The 16,434-nt window shown below is 42.1% G+C and overlaps 1 protein-coding gene and 1 non-coding gene across 2 annotated transcripts in view; both read right to left on the bottom strand.

Moving 5' to 3' along the window:
- The window catches only part of QTGAL (queuosine-tRNA galactosyltransferase), a 2,423,197-nt gene that overhangs the window by 1,695,881 nt on the left and 710,882 nt on the right, over window positions 1–16,434 (bottom strand). The window lies entirely within an intron of this gene.
- LOC144771284 (U6atac minor spliceosomal RNA) lies at window positions 11,486–11,616 on the bottom strand. Its single transcript, XR_013599231.1, has one exon. It is a non-coding gene; the product is annotated as a U6atac minor spliceosomal RNA (small nuclear RNA).

Here is a 16,434-nt window from a genome sequence, read left to right as displayed (position 1 = left end):
ATCAGGCTTTTGACCCATTTTTTGACAGAAATTCTAAGTTTTCCTTTGTACCCAATAATCCTCACAAATCCTTTGTTCAAGCCATTAATCAACATAAGCACCTTGATGCTTGAAGACTCTTCAATCCAACTACTAGAGAATTCACTTTTTATTCCCCTTCTCACCACTCTCAATCAAGGATTGACTATATTTTTGTCTCACATAATATTTCTCAAACCCTCATTCATGCAGAAATTGGTCCTATTCTGTTATCAGATCACGCTCCAGTTTCAATTGGCCTTGACATCTTGCCTAAAAACATTGGCCATAGGAGGTGGCATTTTAATAATACCATTCTTTTGCTGCCTTCTTTTTATGATTAATCAAACTGAATCCATGCCCTTTTCTACTTTATGGGATGCCTTTAAGGCTTCAACCAGGGATTTTATACTAACCTTCATTGCACAGAAATGAAAAAAAGCTCGTAAACAGACTATAGATCTTCTTCAAGATATTAAGAGACTGGAGCACTCTTACTTTACCTCACAATCAAAAGATTGTTTGACAGCCCTTATCAACACCAAATTGCAATTTAATAAAAAATCCACGGAGGATGCTTCACTATATTTGTTAAAATCTAGTGCTAAATTTTACGGTGGTAAAAATAAAGCTGGGAAGATTCTAGCCAACTATTTGAAAGTTAAACATAATAAATTAAACATTGAATCTATATATGATGCTAATTTAGATCGAAAGTTTAAGGATGTGGACATTTTAAATGCATTTTCTCTTATTTATAAGAACTAATATGCTTCTAAAACACAATCTACTGATCATTCCCTATTACGTTATTTTTCTAACATCAATAGACCTCAATCTACCCTCCTAGACTTATCTCCATTAGAGTTAGACTTATCGCAACAAGAGTTATCAAAAGCCCTCCAGTCTCTCAAACATGATAAAGCACCTGGACCTGACGGCTTCACAGTTGAATTTTATTCCCACTTCTCCAAACTCTTATTACCTAAATTATATCTCCTAATAAACTCTTTTAGCACATTAGGACACTCCTCTGGTTCTTTCTCGGACGCTCACATTTGCCTAATTCCCAAAGAAGGCAAAGATTCTAAAAATTGTAAGAATTACAGGCCTATATCTTTGGTAAACATTGATTATAAAAAAAATTGTAAAGCATTGGCCTTACGATTGGATTCTTATTTACCAGACCTATTAGGAATTGAACAATCTGAATTTGTTAAAGGCCGATACATAACTGATAATACTCGACTCCTGTTTAACATCTTTTCAAAATCTTCACGTTTTTAAGGAACCCTTACAGCAATAGCGCTGGATGCTGAAAAGGCGTTCGACAGAGTTAAATGGCCATACCTATTCTATACCCTCAAGTGGTTTGGCTTTGGTCCCAATTTTATCTCACTGATTTCTCTCCTTTATTCTAATCCTAGAGCGGTGCTTTGTGCTAATGGATTGATATCTCTATCTTTTGATTTAGGAAGAGGGGTGCGCCAAGGATGCCCTCTCTCCCCTTTCCTGTTCAACCTGGCTTTGGAACCCTTCCTCTCTAAATTACGTCAGAATTCACCTTTACATGGCTTCCAAACATTGCATTCTCATATTAAACTTGCAGCATATGCAGATGATATACTGCTCTTTATGTCTCAACCGAATGAATCAATCCCTGCCTTTTTGGCAGAAGTACAAGCTTACTCCAGCATTTCTGGTTACAAATTAAACAATGATAAATGTGAGATTTTACCTCTAACTAAGTACACTTTTAAACCTGAATTTAGTGCTTCTCATTTTACTTGGAGTCCTAACCACATTAAATATTTAGGCTTACATGTCATGCCTTCAATTTAGGACACTGTATCATTGTGTATGCATAAATGTATACAAAAGATTTCAGATCTGGCTACCAAATGGCACCCCCTCTACTTATCATGGTGGGGCCATTAGCCACTATAAAGATGATGTTATCACCCATAATCATATATACTATCTCCAACATCCTAGTTCTTATTCCAAATAAATGTTTTACGAAAATCAACTCTATCCTATCTTCCCTCCTTTGGAATGTCTATACTTAGATTGATTCGTCCCAAAACTGAAGGCGGAGTCAACTTTCCCGATTTTCCGGCCTATCAAAAAGCATTCCTTTTACGTCAAGCCTCTCTGTGGCTACGCGATCACAAAGAGGACGGTCCCTTATGGACCACAATTGAACGTCTCTCTTTATCTCCCTTTAATAATAACAAAATAATACCTTTCTTTTTCATGTAAACCACAAGCCCCATCTACTCCCATTATTAAATTGACATCTAAGCTCTTAGCACCTTTATTCCCTTTTCCTCACCACACTATAGATTCTTTTCTTCAATCCACAATTTGGCACAATAAAAACCTGCTTATTCGGAACAAACCTTTTTATTGAAAAACTTGGCATTAGAGAGGGCTAATCTGGATTCATCAGCTTTTTCCACACACAGATTTTATTTATCTTTCTCCTCACTTAGCCAATCATTCAATTTACCTGCTTCATTCATCAACAAGTATCTTCTACTCAAGAAAGCTGTGATGGATACACATACCCAACTCACAATGGCTCTTAATGTTTCCACTACTCCAGACACACCTTCACAACTACAAACCTTATTAACCACAACACCCAAAGCTTCGATACTATATAAATTCCTGCATAACGCTGATACAGTTCGACAGAAATCTAAAGTTGAAGAAGCTTGGGAACGAGACTTTGTAATTTCATGGCCAGTGTCTTTATGGAATAAATTGTGGGCCAAGATTCGTAAATCGTCCAGAGCTGCGAATACAACGCAAACATTGTTTTTTGTATATAACAGACTTCTGTTATCACGGACTGCCTTAAGCAAAGACTATACTACTTTACCTGATATTTGTTGGACGTGCTCCTCCCCCAAAGCTGATTTATTTCATATGTTATTTTCCTGTTCTACTGTACATACTTTTTGGCAACAAGTTTGGTCTCAAATCAATCAGATTTTTGGCACTACATTTTCTTTTTGCTACACTCATGTTTTTCTAGGAAGTTTATCATACTGCTGGGAGAATGTCGTGCTTAATGTTACAATTGTTGATTTATTACTAGCAGTCGCATTTCAGCGAATTACTGCAAATTGGAAAGACTTCTCTAAAATCTCTTACAAGGCGTGGTGGTATGCTGTTTGCCATAATCATAGATTGGACACTTACTTTGTATACCCCATCCACATGGCACCGAAACGGTTGGATTTATGGTCACCTATTACACGTTATTTAGATGCATGTGCCAGTCCCTCTTTTCAATTACCTCCAATTCAGCAAGAAGTCTCAAAACCTCCCTGAAATCCCCTAACCGTTCCTAAAATATTAGCTTTATATAATATTTTATATGCTTGTTTCTAATGTTTTATTATTTTTAACCCTATCTTTCAGTCCGATTCATTAATTACATTGTAGCTCTTTTACATGATGTACTGTGTTGTGACACCTTGTACTTTTCATTAATAAAACTTTTTTTAACTTAAAACTAGTTACAGAACCTAACAACAGATTTCAAGAAGGACCACTTCACATCATAAACATTTACATCAGACAGCATCAGTTAAATGCATTAAGACGGGCCTACACTTGGAATAACTAAGGGCCAGACGTAGGTAAATCTGAAATACCGAATTCTTAATAGTGAATTTTACCGACCCGCTATTAAGAAATCGGTATTTCCTATGAAGGTAAAGATTCGGTAAAAAATACTGAATCCTTAATATTCCTTATTACCCGATCGGAAATTAAGATTCGGTAATAAGGAATACCTACCCATTCATTTCTATGAGCTTGGAGGCCCATAGGAATGAATGTGAAGACATTCACTATTAGCGATTCGGTATTACCGAATCGCTAATAGCAGGAGCAGTTTCAAGGGTGCCAGGGTGTCAAAAGGACTTCCTGTTGCACCCCATAAATGTGGATGTGTGCACATGTGGCGCACATACATGCCCTGAGGGCATGAATGTGTGCCACATGGCACATAACAAAAAACATAAAAGTGATTTTTTTCAAGGAAATCGGTAATTACCACCAACCTGAAGTTGGTGGTAATTACCGATTTCTTAAGGCTCAAAAGCACTGTTTAATGTGCTTCCTACTTTGCATTTAAGGAATCGGTATTAAATGAAAGAGCAATAAGGAATCAGTATTTACCGATTCCTTATTTACCGATTCCTTACCTACATTAGGAATAGCTAAATACCGGTCGGTAACGCTGAAATTTACCGAATTTCGGTGTTACCGACTGGTATTTAGCCACCTACATCTGGCCCTAAGTGTTTTAAGCACTAGAATTAAATGTATTGGAGAAAAAGATTTAGAACATTCACAAAAAGTTAAAAAAGCGGGGAAGTGAATGGGGTGAAGATTATTCACGTGGACAACAAAAGATGTAATCAGATCTGTCTTGCCACTTAGGGAAAAAAAGGGATGCAGCAAATTGAACCCAACCTAAAGCAGCAAAGAAGTGAATAACAGCAGATAAGTATAAATCCAGGCTAAATGAGTTCTGCAACAAAATGTATGCACAAACATAAGTATGATGAAGCTCAGAAGCATCGTGTGAGCCGATACAATTTTTAAGAAAGTGTTGCCTAATACGATTCTTATCTAATTTATTGATGTTTTCAGGGTTAGAAAACAGGGACAATCTACTGAGGCTGCTAAAAAAAGATTTAATAAATTTCAGCCATGGAATTGTATGTGCATCAGGGGGGGCTAAATCAATCCATAATATGGGCACTGTTGAGAGAGCCTTCAGGCTCAGACCAAATCCAAACCCATAATGATATGGGCGACAATAGAAAATGATGCTCAACATATGGCAGACTAAGCTCCCATGGCAGGCACCAATAACATGAGATGGAATTGATTATCTTCTTGTTGTAATTTGACACTGGATGAGTAACCTCAAATACCAGCGCCATAACACAAAATGGGAACATGCTTAATTTTAAAAATCACCATCTCATCAACAGGCTTCTGTCCCAGTTTAGAGGTGAAATTGATAACAGCTCCTAGAGATTAGGCACATTTCAAATAGCTGAGGGTTTGGCAAGGAGACCAGGTACTAGAGGAATCAAACATAATCCAAAGATAAAATATTTGATAAACTCATTGATTTCGTTTCAAAGGTTAGAACATATTTGCTATTTATTTCTCAAATTAGTGTCCTGGTTTTAGATATTTGGGCCTACAACTTACCACAAGGGTTTTTGGAAAGATTAGTATCCAAATCAAGGTTATCCATACAATCGACAAAGCATCTACAAGTTTTTTCCAGGCCAGTAGCAGTAAGCAAAAATAAAATGGTGTCATCCGCATAGAAATTGCTGGGTTAGCCTTATGACCCATGTGAGGCATATTGTTCCTTGGAGATTAAGTAAGGAATAAGACTATTGATTTAACAATGAATAATATAGTGGCCAAACACAACCTTGCATCACACCCCTGTTTAATCTAAAAGATTCAGAGCATGCACCACATTTTGCAAATCTAACAGTAACAGAGAAATCAGTATGTAAACAGTGGAAAATGTTAATAACCGATGCAGCGAGACCTATATTAACAAAGTAGACTTGCTGATGATTAAATGCAGACTATGGCTCTGCTCCATAATCCCTAGGCCTTTCCTAAAGCATATTGGACGTCAGCAAGAATATTGTTACCAGAAGAACAAGCTACATTTTTTCCCCAAATTACCCTCACAAATACTTTAACAACAAAACAAAATCAATTAATGATTACCCTTTTTGAATACAGGGACAATAACTGAATTTGTCCACAAATGCGGAAATCTCCAAAGTTTAACATGTTGGTCAAAAGGGGGGATCTATAGCTCTATTTTAGACAGGCCGATGGGTCCACAGGCTTTACCAGGCAGACCTTCTGAAATGGTAGTTACCACCTCCTCATAATCAAAGCAAGTGCTAATGTTTAAGGTCAAAAAAGGAAAGCAGGGAACTGGAGCAGCCAACGTTTTCCTAAAGAAACAAAGTGAATAAACCACAGTTCAGCTGAGGTGTGGGAAGTTCAACAACCCTCCAAATGAGTTAACTACTTTCCAAAAAAGTGATCTGTTAGGCTGTTCCAGCTGCGTCCTTTCTTCCTTTTAGACCCAACTTATAAGCTGGTCTGCAGGAAGCAATCTCAACTTTACTTCTAGGATGTCTACAGAGAGCGTACTTAAGATACAAATTGGCCGCATGACAAGCAGAGTCATACCATTTTTGGGTGGACTCCTGAGTAGGGTTGACGGGTGTAGTTAGCAACTTTGAAATAACAGCACAAAATCAGAATTGTGACTTAAACAGAACAAAAGACAAACATCAAAAAGATCAAAAGAAGAACCAAACAAACTTGTCAAAAAGCTAATTTAATCAACAAGACACTAGTTGATTCTCAACCCACCTTGCTTAATGGTTTCTTGACATATTACAGATGTGGGATAACAATCCTCATGGCTAGGCAAACAAATGTAAACGAAAAGTGGTTCATGGTTGCTATAACAGCTCATCTGTGCAGAGTAAACAGTAACAAAGTTAGTCTGACCCCTAGATAAAAAATGTAATCTATAGGGGTGGTAGAGAGCCGGTAAGCAAGATGGCCACACTTGTGTGAGGCTCCTGCAGTCCAGAATCAACATCCACCACTATCTTGCCCCAGATGGCCATTACTTGCCATGCGACACCAGGCGCTGGCTTATAAGAAGGTCCCTCATCATCGGAGCCCTAAGTCACATACAGTTACACATGCTGGAAGTAGATATCCTACTGTGAGGCCTTCTGACTTTTGGCAGTTTACCTTACACTGTGCCGCACTGGAAGAATGAAAGGAGTGCCGCCGAACACCCTGGAGTGAGTGGTCAGCGGCCGGCTAGGTGAGGAACAGTAGGGGCTGTTTGTAGGAAGCTGGCTCTGTACATACTATACCAAAGTGAGGAATAGTGTGCACAGAGTCCAGTGGAACCCCAAATGTAGGCAGAGGTAAAGTTAGATAGAACCTTACTCTCTATTTGTGGTAGTGTGGTCAAGCAGAAAGGCAGGGGAGAGCGCGCGACGCAGTGATCTAAAATGGCCACTACCTGAAGTGCTCCGACCCGTCGAGCTCTGCTCGTAAAAGAAGGAACCTCTTCTCGGCAGCGCTGCTGCCCGGCAACAACGGGACTGCTCGGCTGACATCACCTGGCAAGTTTTTAGACCCAATTACGGTCTTTTGGACATTTTATCCCTCAAACTTGCTCTTTACCTTTTGTCTGCTCTTACACGCAGCGTTTTTTTTCTTCACTGCTCAAATGTCGTCTTATGAACCCTAATGATTGCAATTAGCATATCCATCGAAGAAACAGTTTTTTTCCCCTTCTTTCCTTTTGGCTCCTGCTATGTTGGTGTTTTGATCTCCACTTTTCATTTACCTCAATGGGAGAGCCACAAGTAATGACAATACCTACCCATAACTATATATAAAGGAAGGCAGTGTGAGTGCCTTAGTACCCGCACAATGAAACACTCTCTCCCCTTCACTTCTGACACCCATCAGTTCCCACTGTGCCCAAGAATTTCCAAAATCGGTTATATTGTCCAAGGCGTAGACTTTTATTCACGTTAACTCATTTAAATCTACACAACCACAACAAGAACCAAGTACTACTTGGATATATATATAATTATTCACATGAACAGACCTTTTAGCGACATACACATAACAAAGGCAGTAAGGAAATTAGGCATAACCTTATCATTGATTTCAGCTTCGCCATCCATATGTATTTAAATTTGTAGGCCGACTCGGCCACATCCCCATGACAAAAGGCAGTAAGGAAATTAGGCATAACAATAGAATTTGATCTCAGCTTCGCTGTACACATGTATTTAAATTTGTTGGCCGACTCGGCCGATCCAGCTGCGCACATTGTGCCAGCAGGCCCCAACGCGCTACAGCAAACATTGCATTGCTTGAAATACTGGCCACCGCATAGCGCACCGGGCCACCGATGTACCTGAACACAGGCCGCCTCCCAAAGAGTCCACACAGACTATACGTTGCGGGATAGGGCAGTAAAGACAGGACCACCGACAGGTCAGTCCCCTCCCCGCGCCTTCCCTCGGCAGTAGAGTCCAGGACCACCAGCAGGTCAGTCCCCTCCCCGCCTATCCACTGCACAGCTCCATCGTACCCCCTCTTGGGGTGCATCCAGTCGTTGAACCTCCATTGCTGCGCATGCCCCCTTTTGTGTTAACTGTCAGCGCTCCGCCACAGGGCGAGAAGGTCCCTGGCACACTCGCCCTCCCCCCTATACCTGGCGCTGTCTGTGGTCTACAATAGCCCACAGTACCGTGTGGATAAAAATGTCCATCCCCTCTGCAAACAGATGCACCTCATCCTCATGGAACAAACTCTCTCATCCCGGGACGTAGGAATGTGTGTCTTATAGAACACGTGGAGGACTTTGTTAAAATGCTTCGTACAAAATGGTTCAGCTTCTTTACAGATTCAGTCCAGGCTGTTACCGTAACCCCACTGGCTATGGCTGCTCGTGAAATTAATTCTAACCACCAATCACTGTTTTCGGAATACATCGTCTAAACTTAGCCATGGCTGAAACAAAGCCTCTCGCACCCCATGCCTGGCAAGGGACACCATATTATTCCCGCCTGCGTCTATGACTAATTAGCAGGGTGGGGGGAAAAACTCTGGCTCGCAACACTTGTTCCAAAAGAGCAAATATATATCCGGCAATCCTAGACCCACAGTCCCAAAACAATGGTGCCTTAACCCCTCAGCCTTTCGTGCCTTTTCCAGACTGGACCCTCAGAAACTGCTGCTCCGCTCTGTGAATCAAAGGATGCCCACACCAACAAATGTCTAGGAATGGTATGTTATCCTAGGAGCCCACTCCCATGCTTTTTACCCAATTAAAACAATGAAAACACAAACCAGAACCAGAGACCAGTCAGCAACTGGTACACTCTATCATAGGGGAAATGACAACTGGGGACCTCCTAGCCATAGTGCCTGGAGCCGAGAGCCACAACCAAGGCACATCCACTGAGCCTCGGGTGAGGCTTGGAAGTCCTGAACCACTGACAGGTGGACCATTAATCATATAAATCTACACAACCACTACGGGATTAAGTATTATTCAGATATATGACAATATTCATAGCCATAGACTTTCGACATCCCCATGCCACAGTTAGTAAGAAAATTAGGCATAACCTTATAAATTATTTAAGCTTTTCCCTACACAAAGTACTTACATTGTTGGCCGACTCGGCCGACACACTCAGCTGTGCACCTCATGCCGGCAGGCCCCAACGTGCTACAGCAAACATTGCATTACTTAATATACAGGGCACCTCATAGTGCACCTACCCACAGCAGTAGAGTCCAGGACCACCTGCAGGTCAGTCCCCTCACCGCCTATACAATGCACAATTCCATCGCACCCCTTCTTAGGGTCTCTCCAATCGCTGAACCTCCCCATTTGTTGGAGCTTGTCCATAACGAGATAAGACCTAGAGCAAGCCGCCCCCCCCCCTGAAGTGAAACTATATTCCACTGTAGATGAACCTGTGAATAAGTTATCTCATCATCACCTATACCAAGCGGTCCAAGGCAGACTGTATCGCCATGTACCGATGAACGGCAGGAAGGAATTAGGCATGATACTCCATTGGAAACTACCTCTAGGCCTTACATTTGTGCACTGTGCACATTATGGCATCAGGCACCAATGCACCACAGCAACCAGTTTATGTTTGCAATCCAGGGCACTTGCCTTACATTTGACTTTGTATTTGGCAGACTTGACCGAACTGCACCGCACACTGTGCCAACAGGCCCTAACGCGAGTGCCCAATAAAAGACAGATTGTGTTGCCCATATTTAAGGCCAATGGTAGCTGCAGATTACATGTATTTAATACCTTATTCTGGCCCACTCACCCGCACACATTGTGCCAGCAGGCCCCAACGTGCTACCGCCACGTTTCTTATGCCCTTAGTAATTGGTTGGCCCTGCTACTCCACGTGCGTACTGCTACTATCGCTAGTAGGGTGGCACCAAAGTTGTCGGTCCTTTTGAGCCAATTGCCTCGATAAGGATTGCACAGTGGCTCGGTAACTCTATAGACTGATTAGAAGGAGCAAGAGAACCCCATAAACGAGCCCCTTTTGCTCACACCCCAGCCATGTGAATAACTGCAAGCATAGGTATGTAGACTGTTACAGAACTGACCCAGACGGGTGTACCCGGGGCTACTCACTCCCAGAGAAGTTTAGCCACCATTAGACATGGGCGAAGTATTGGGACCAAACATAATGCGAAAGCCAGTGGCAAATAGCCACTATTATTATCGCCAGGGTGCTCAGCCTCGCAAGTTCAATTAAATCTGGAAGGAAAACTTTGCTGGGTCGACCTCCCCGGCCCTGCTGATTACATATTACTTAAAGTGGCAGACCATGGACCTAAGTCCTGTCCCCGCCCATGTGCTGTGAACTAAAGTTATAGTAGGCAGAGTGGCAGTAGTGTTTCTGCCTTACTATGGTGCAAGGAAAGGGACTGCATGGCTCTGCACCAGCCAGCTATATATATCGCTGAGCCCAATTGCCTATAATATGCAAATATTACCACAGGAGCATGAAAACCTTCCCGTGCCTTTCGGTATGACTATAAACCGTGACCGGTATTCAAGTTTCGCTATCTAGGCAGAGTGCCAGTAGTGTTTCCACCTTATTAAGGTGCAAGGAGAGGGACTGCATGGCTCTGCACAGGCCAGGCTATATTTATCGCTGAGGCCAATTGCCTATAACATGCCAAAATTTCCACAAGGGCACGAAAACCTTCCCATGCATATCGGTACGGCTATAAACCTTGACCGGTATCCAAGTAAGAGAGTTACCCCTACGTACGGCTATGACCCGATGTGGATACCTTGCAGCACTCCTACTGCACTCACTTGCATGCTTCCCCCCTTCCAAGTAGACCTTTTGGCTTTTACTCCCGCGCCAAGGCCTATCCTGTGGCATGACACATACAAACCGTTAAACTGTTACCACACTGGACCCGGACTCCTGCACCCTGGTGTGTCGGTACTGATATGTCAGCAATCCTCATGTTCCTGCAAGGTGCCGTCTGGAGGATATGTAACTGCCATGTTCACGCAATGCGCAACCCACCAGCATATTAAAGAAAAGAAAACAAGCAGTCAATGTTTGGTGGTCTCCACCTTGAATGAGCACTTATGTCTAGAGTAGAAATTACCTCCCTCTAAAACAGAAGCAGTTTCCTAGGACAATATATATCTCATTTATTACCCCTTCTGCATTGCAGCTATGAAAACATTTTGTTTCGGGAGTATGAAATAGCGCAGCTGAATTCCCAGCTGACTCTGCACCCCCATACCTCCCATAACCAACTGCCCACAAAACATGGTTAAACGCCACAAAGTAAGTGGCAGTGCCTTAACCGTATGTATATGTGTTGTAAAGGACACTAGGATGTCCTCCATCCTGTTCAAGGAGAGTGCTAACCTTCTCTCCTTTCATACCACACGAATGGTTATCCCCCTGGCATGTTTTTTTTTAAACTTGTTTATTATTTATATATTTATTTTTTTAAATGGCCTTCATTTAGTTAATATGCGGTAGGGACGGTACATAATAAGTGCCTTGCGTCCGAATTCTAGTGACTTTTGCAGGAAAGCTGATGCAATTACCACAAATAACCTGCATCGCACACAAGCTGTATTTGCCACTACAGCAAGCAATGTATAACATTAAAATGGCAATTTTCAATCAAATTAAGCCAGTGCCTTGCCAATAGTTCGCTGCTGCTTCTACTGGTACTTTGTGCGCTTTTGTAACTTGCACACATGTCACTTTCTTCCTGTAATGACTTAAGGTTGCTTATGTAATATGGTCACTAGTAACTTCCTCCTCATGTATCATTACTGTTCCTAATTCAAAGCGCTCTGACACTTTCGGGTAACGTCCGCGCTATATAAAAAACGCATCAAAACTAGGAATAAATAAAGCTGCCCACCCCGCTCCTCTTGCCATGCCAGGACCGCCGCAGGACGGCCGAACATGCAGTTGATCAAAATGCCCGCAGCGGCCTCAACTCAGCTCGCGGGGCTTGACATTCCTGCACGAGCCTGTCACAAAGTCCGCGCTACATAAAAAACATCTAAAAGGAATAAAGAAAGCTGCCCGCCCTGCCCGTCCTGCCATGCCGCACCCGCAGCAGCATGCGCGGCACGGCAGGCGGCCTTAACTCAGCCTTACTCAGCTTGCGGGGCCTGACCTTCCTGCACAAGCCTGTCACGCCACACAAAGAACGCATCGCGATATGCAGCATATCGCGGTCACCAAGTCACCCAAACGCTGTGAAACTGGCCTCTGCAACAATCCCCAGCTAATGCTACTTCCTTTTTTATAATTTTTTTTTTTTTTTAAAACATCAATCATCATAGGGGACCGAACCCTGCCTGAAGCCACCGACGCGCCAAAACGTAACCACTATGCCACAATCAGCGCGCTGACACAAGTCTGAAAAACCAGACATCAATTACACAAAGGCAACTATGTAGCCCGCGCTTAGCCCCGCCTCCATCTTGCGAGGCCCGACTCGATTCTCTTAATCCATCCTTTTCTTCACTGTTAAGTGGCCAAATTACCCTTCAACATCACTATTAATGCACATAGATTGATTTATAAATATTTATGTACATGCCTATGTACGCTCTTTTCTCTTATGTACACTCCTATTTACGCTCTTTTTTTTTTTTTTTTTTTAATAGGAGGGTCGAACCCCACCCGCTGGATATAGAGCGCTAAAGCCCCACGCTCGCCGAACCGAGCTACAAGCTCCTTATAGCTACACCAGGCCTCCTGGACCCACCTTGCCACACACCTCGCTGCCTCAGACTTCAAAAGTTCCTGCGGCTTCCCCAGGAGATGCCCCTGGAACCGCAGTGGCAGCCTCCCTACTCTCTAAGGACGCAATTCCCGGCCCCCTGAGGCTTGAACCCTCGCGAACTTAATCTTATGCCACCACTGACCCAGTCGTCCGAGTACCCCTCACAGACATAGGCTATCCATGCGGTTGCCCTAAATTGAATAAAACTGCTAAATGGATACTCGGAATAGAACCCACAAATTGAAATCAAACCACTAAACAATTACCAAGAATGCGCTAAATAAATCCCAGGAATGTGCTAAAATAACTACCAGGAATGTGAAACATATACTGCCTGAACAGGGCCTTGACCTCTGGACCTTCAAAAATAAATACCATAGATATGCTTAATAAATCCCAGGAATCGAACCCCAGCACTTGTATCTGTCGAACACTATAAGCTTAAAGTACTGAGCTAAACAGCTCGCCATCTACAACGCTACGCCAGGCCTCCTTGAAACCCACCGTACCACGCCGCCTCGCTTGTTTTCCGAAGCTCTTGCGGCTTCCCTGGGTCGTCCAAGGAGACAAAGAGGAGACATGAGGGACGCCGCCTTATGAACCTAAATGCCAGAAGTTTCGGTTTCCATACGTGTACCCCACGTCATCATGGAATCAGACACTGAAACCAGCCCCTCCATCTGGAGCTCGGTTTCATGGCGCGACTAACGGCGCCCCTCCTCTAGGCGAGGGGGGTGCCTAGTCATTCTTCTCATGCAGTAGTCCTTTCTTTTTCGCAATTAGCACTGTTGTCTTTCAGGATAATACTATTTCTTGAAAATAATTTTTACTGATATTTTCCTGTTCTCTCAGTGAGCTATTTTTGTGTCCCATATTACTTTGTTTTTATTGCTGCATTGATTTGACCACTTGCTAGCCTTTGGTTAATAAGACTGCTGACCTAATTCAATCCTTTTTTTTCCAACGCCTCCTTGCAAATATCAGCGCTGTTTCATCCGCTGCCTTCACTTCTGGTTTGGATTATAACGTTCATGAGGTGTAACCTACAACGGATTCCTCGCATTCTAATAAACCTCATGGGTCTTCTTCTGGAGGGCGTAAGGAGTCAACGGCGTCTTCTGGTAAACGCGTCAAAGACCCACCTTCCCCATCGAAATCGCCACTTCCTCTCACGTTGGAGGACATCATGGAGGAATTGCGCCTTATTCGTCCCTTCATGAGTGAAACTGCAGCTACTCTCCAGAGGTTGGATGATAAGTGGTCTAGTCTTGATGCGAGACTTACTGATGTGGAGCAGAAGGGCAGTGATGCCCAGGATGTTGTTGCAAAAGTCGATACCCTTACAAAAGAAGTTAGTCAACTTAAAAAGGTTACAGAGGATTTGGAAAATCGCAACAGGCGCAATAACCTCCGCATTTATGGTATTCCGGAAGGTTCTGAAGGGTCTGATATGATTCATTTTCTGAACAACCAAGTTCTTCAAACTGTTGGCCTTTCTAAGACCATAGACTTCAATAACAAAGAGCTCATCGCTTGGGGCCAAAAACCACCTCTTTAACTTCCAAGCCCAGAGGTATAATTGCTTATTTTCTCCTTTTTCAGATCTTATGATGATTCTCAATGCAGCTAAACAACATAAACAAATGCTTTGGTCTGGTCATAAAGTTTTCTTCACCCAAGATGTCTCCAAGCCAACTGCTACTCGGCGAAAAGAATTCCTAGACCTAAGACCTGAGTTGAGATCCATGAATGCACGCTACGGATTAATTCATGCTTGCTTCTTTAAAGTAACTTATAAAGACAGAACCTTCAGCTTCGAGGATCCCGCTGACCTCCGCAAATACATTCATATTCACAAAGGAGAACTTATGGAATTAAGCAAGCCTTAATTGTTATGTTAAAAATGATTTGTCTCCTCTTGTTCTGGTTTATTGTTAACAATTAGGGTTCTCTGCTAAAAATGTTTTTTGTTTATTCTTCCCATGTTTCTTAGGTCTTCCCTTTGCTGTATCGCTGTGTACACTTTCCATCCGTGTTGCCCTGATGTTTGTATTGTTTTATCCAAATCCGCTGCTGTTTTCCTTAACTGTTGGTAAGTTCCCTTCATTTTGTTATATTTGGTTACCTTTAGTCTTCGGACTCCCTTCTCATTTTGTCTTTCCTATTTGTATTGTAACCTGTCTATCTCTCGGTGTCTCTTCTCGTGCGGTTGTTCTTGTTCTTCACTATCCCCCTCTCACATCAATGTTTTTTGTCGAACTGTCTTTAATGGCTAAAGCCACCTGGCTTTCCGCCATCCTCTTCCTTGGATTCTTTTTGGGAGGGTTTTTTCCCCCTTTATCTTTTTCCTCCTTTTCTGGCAAGGGCTTTCTTATTTTCCCTTTTTTATAGTCTCTTCTTATTCCTTTTAGCCTCTGTTCATCTGCAGCTCCTTCTATCTGTTCTCATTTTTTTCTTTCCTCTCTCTCTTTCTCTCCTTTGGCGAACGTCTTTTTTTCTTTCACAGTCACCTTTTCTATAATTGTCTTTTTTCTTTTTTTTCTCTCTGGGTCTTTTTTGGCACGGTGTTCTTTTCTTACCATTTTACTCTTTTATGATGGCAATTTTTTACTCTCAATTTTACTCACTTTTGTTGGACCTTGCAATTTTATATTCTCTTCTTTCATTTGGCTATTCTCTTTCTTCATTCCCTTTCTTTTTTTACACTGGTATCCTCTTTGGTTTCCTAATACTTTAATAGATATCTTTCCTCCACCCTTTTTACTTAGGAATTGTATATCCTTATGTGCACCTTATCTATAACAAATCTCTGCATCATTTCATAGAATGTAAAAGGTATGAGTAATCCTGTTAAGAAACAGAGAGCGTTGTCTCATCTTGCTAAATTGAAATGTCATATTGCTTTGCTACAAGAATCACACCTCAGGTTACAAGATTTGCCTTCACACTACGTAAACATTGAGTGGGAGAAATGTTCTGCTCCCCAGCTGATAGTAATAAGAATGGTGTAGTTATTCTATTCCATGAGTCATTGACTGTTCAATTACAAAATGAATCCAAAGACAACAATGGTAGATGGCTTTTGTTAGATGTAACAGTTAATAACTCTCCTTTTTCTTTTTGTAATGTATATGGCCCTACTGGTATTGATTCAACCTTTTGGCCTGAGTTTAAAAATTTTCTCTCCTCACACGCTACTGACAATTCGATTGTAGGTGGAGACTGCAACCAACTAATGGATCCTTTTATGGATCGAAAATCTCAAGCCAAATATGTCCTTAACAACATGCAGTAATCCTTTCATAAAGCAATCACTACAAGAGGTTTAGTGGATGCATGGAGAACTTCCCATCCGGATGTTCTAGAGTATTCTTTTTTTCTCCCGCCCACAGATCCCATTCCCGGATAGATTATATTTTCCTCACTCAACATACTCTACAATTCATTAATAGT

This window comes from Lissotriton helveticus, chromosome 7, assembly GCF_964261635.1.
Source record: "Lissotriton helveticus chromosome 7, aLisHel1.1, whole genome shotgun sequence".
Lineage (NCBI taxonomy): Eukaryota > Metazoa > Chordata > Amphibia > Caudata > Salamandridae > Lissotriton > Lissotriton helveticus.
Note: the sequence above shows the minus strand (reverse complement) of the source record. Positions and strands in the feature narration are given on the sequence as shown.